This window comes from Myxine glutinosa, chromosome 4, assembly GCF_964187855.1.
Source record: "Myxine glutinosa chromosome 4, kmMyxGlut1.1, whole genome shotgun sequence".
Taxonomy (NCBI): Eukaryota; Metazoa; Chordata; class Myxini; order Myxiniformes; family Myxinidae; genus Myxine; species Myxine glutinosa.
Genome location: NC_136264.1, coordinates 131404183 through 131407839, shown reverse-complemented (window position 1 = coordinate 131407839; position 3657 = coordinate 131404183). Strand labels below are relative to the sequence as shown.

The following is a 3657-nucleotide window of genomic DNA, read 5'->3' as shown; positions in this document are numbered from 1 at the left end:
CGCCACGGCAGCCATCTTGAAATTGGTTTCCGTCAATTTCGAGCAGAACGGCTTGTCAGATTAAATCCATTTGTGCAGTGTGTTGGGGTTGAGTAGAGGAAGGTTCCTTTCGAAAATGGGCATGCGGCGATTTTCAATATGGCCACCACGGCAGCCATCTTGAAATTGGTTTCCGTCAATTTCAAGCAGAACGGCTTGTCCGATCAAATCCATTTGTGCAGTGTGTGTTGGGGTTGAATAGAGGAAGGTTCCTTTCGAAAATGGGTACGCGGTGATTTTCAATATGGCCGCCACCGCAGCCATCTTGAAATTGGTTTCCGTCAATTTCAAGCAGAACGGCTTGTCCGATCAAATCCATTTTTGCAGTGTGTGTTGGGGTTGGGTCGAGGAAGGTTCATGGACGCGCTGCGATTTTCAATATGGCCGCCACGTCAGCCATCTTGAAATTGGTTTCCGTCAATTTCGAGCAGAACGGCTTGTCAGATTAAATCCATTTGTGCAGTGTGTGTTGGGGTTGAGTAGAGGTAGGTTCATTTCGAAAATGGGCACGCGGTGATTTTCAATATGGCCGCCACGGCAGCCATCTTGAAATTGGTTTCCGTCAATTTCAAGCAGAACGGCTTGTCCGATCAAATCCATTTTTGCAGTGTGTGTTGGGGTTGGGTCGAGGAAGGTTCATGGACGCGCTGCGATTTTCAATATGGCCGCCACGGCAGCCATCTTGAAATTGGTTTCTGTCAATTTCGAGCAGAACGGCTGGTCAGATTAAATCCATTTGTGCAGTGTGTGTTGGGGTTGAGTAGAGGAAGGTTCCTTTCGAAAATGGGCATGCGGTGATTTTAATATGGCCGCCACGGCAGCCATCTTGAAATTGGTTTCCGTCAATTTCAAGCAGAACGGCTTGTCCGATCAAATCCATTTTTGCAGTGTGTTGGGGTTGGGTCGAGGAAGGTTCATGGACGTGCTGCGATTTTCAATATGGCCGCCATGGCAGCCATCTTGAAATTGGTTTCCGTCAATTTCAAGCAGAACGGCTTGTCAGATTAAATCCATTTGTGCAGTGTGTGTTGGGGTTGAGTAGAGGAACGTTCCTTTCGAAAATGGGCACGAGGCAATTTTCAATATGGCCGCCATGGCAGCCATCTTGAAATTCGTTTCCATCAATTTCGAGCAGAACGGCTTGTCCGATCAAATCCATTTGTGCAGTGTGTGTTGGGGTTGAGTAGAGGAAGGTTCCTTTCGAAAATGGGCATGCGGTGATTTTCAATATGGCCGCCACGGCAGCCATCTTGAAATTGGTTTCCGTCAATTTTGAGCATAACGGCTTGTCAGATTAAATCCATTTGTGCAGTGTGTGTTGGGGTTGAGTCGAGGAAGGTTCCTTTCGAAAATGGGCACGCGGTGATTTTCAACATGGCCGCCATCTTGAAATTGGTTTCCGTCAATTTCAAGCAGAACGGCTTGTCCGATCAAATCCAGTTTTGCAGTGTGTGTTGGGGTTGGGTCGAGGAAGGTTCATCGATGTGCTGCGATTTTCAATATGGCCGCCATGGCAGCCATCTTGAAATTGGTTTCCATCAATTTTTTAGCAGAACGGCTTGTCAGATGAAATCCATTTGTGCAGTGTGTGTTGGGGTTGAGTAGAGGACGGTTCCTTTCGAAAATGGGCACGCGGCGATTTTCAATATGGCCGCCACGGCAGCCATCTTGAAATTGGTTTCCGTCAATTTCGAGCAGAACGGCTTGTCCGATCAATCCATTTGTGCAGTGTGTGTTGGGGTTGAGTAGAGGAAGGTTCCTTTCGAAAATGGGCACGCGGTGATTTTCAATATGGCCGCCACCGCAGCCATCTTGAAATTGGTTTCCGTCAATTTCAAGCAGAACGGCTTGTCCGATCAAATCCATTTTTGCAGTGTGTGTTGGGGTTGGGCCGAGGAAGGTTCATGGACGCGCTGCGATTTTCAATATGGCCGCCACGGCAGCCATCTTGAAATTGGTTTCCGTCAATTTCGAGGAGAATGGCTTGTCAGATTAAATCCATTTGTGCAGTGTGTGTTGGGGTTGAGTAGAGGAAGGTTCCTTTCGAAAATGGGCACGCGGCGATTTTCATTATGGCCGCCACGGCAGCCATCTTGAAATTGGTTTCCGTCAATTTCGAGCAGAACGGCTTGTCCGATCAAATCCATTTGTGCAGTGTGTGTTGGGGTTGAGTAGAGGAAGGTTCCTTTCGAAAATGGGCACGCGGTGATTTTAAATATGGCCGCCACGACAGCCATCTTGAAATTGGTTTCCACCATGCATGGGCTGAGGGGTTACGCCCGCTTTGCGGTGCTATTTATTTTTATTTAATTCCGTCAACCTTTTTACAATCAATAATATTTGTCTTTTTTATTATTGAATTCCATCAACCTTTTTGCATTCAATATTTGTCCTTTTTATTATTTAATTCCATCAACCTTTTTACAATCAATATTTGTCCTTTTAATTATTTAATTCCATCAACCTTTTTACAATCAATAATATTTGCCCTTTTTATTATTTAATTCCATCAACCTTTTTACAATCAATAATATTTGTCTTTTTTATTATTGAATTCCATCAACCTTTTTACAATCAATATTTGTCCTTTTTGTTTAATTCCATCAACCTTTTTACAATCAATATGTCCTTTTTGTCTAATTCGATCAACCTTTTTACAATCAATAATATTTGCCCTTTTTATTATTTAATTCCATCAACCTTTTTACAATCAATAATATGTCTTTTTATCATTGAATTCAATCAACCTTTTTACAATCAATATTTGTCGTTTTTATTATTTAATTCCATCAACCTTTTTACAATCAATATTTGTCTTTTTTATTATTGAATTCAATCAACCTTTTTACAATCAATATTTGTCGTTTTTATTATTTAATTCCATTAACCTTTTTGCAATAGTCATCGCAAGAAAGGTTTGAACGGGCACGGAGAGGCTTCAGCACACATACGAAGAGGAGGAGCCGGAGAAGAAGAAGAAGGAGAAAGGAGGAGAAGGATAAGGAATCGGAGGAGAATAATCATAAGTGGGAAGAATATTAAAGAGACAAGGAACCCACAAACCACTATACAACTTCCCTTGACCCTCAAGGGCGTTTTGAAATTTAAATATTCCTCCAAGTGGAAAATAAACACCTGCAACTTTTCATCTAAGAATCTTTTTTTTGTTTTCCAGGTCCCCCCCCAAAGGGGGTGCACCGTTCCCGGAGATACTGCAATACCGGGTCGATGCGTGGAGCGGACGGAGCAAGCCCCTGATCCAACTCCCGATACCAAAAATCCATTTAATAGACTAGTCCCGCATTGCAGGACATATCAGCTATTAAACTGATAACAGATACTACGACGATTTTTTATTAAAATGAAAACCAGCAAACAAGTGTCAACCACTTCCGTTTCCGGTCTTGCTGGCGAGGGTTCGTTTATTCTCAGCTCTCCATGCTATCCATCGAAATCGAAGTTAAGTAATTGTTCCCATTTGTATTTTCGTTATAACTATTTATTTTATGGTGTATATATTGTCTCCCGACGAAGATTTTCGGTGCAAATCTTTCATACCTGTATTGAAAATCGTGTTAATTCGGGTCGTGTTTTGAGGCCTTGTAGTTGTACAGTGAA

General features: G+C 42.7%; 1 non-coding gene across 1 annotated transcript; it reads right to left on the bottom strand.

Moving 5' to 3' along the window:
* Positions 1–3226: 3226 nt before the first annotated feature.
* Positions 3227–3412, bottom strand: LOC137426319 (U2 spliceosomal RNA). Its single transcript, XR_010984282.2, has one exon. It is a non-coding gene; the product is annotated as a U2 spliceosomal RNA (small nuclear RNA).
* Positions 3413–3657: the final 245 nt, after the last annotated feature.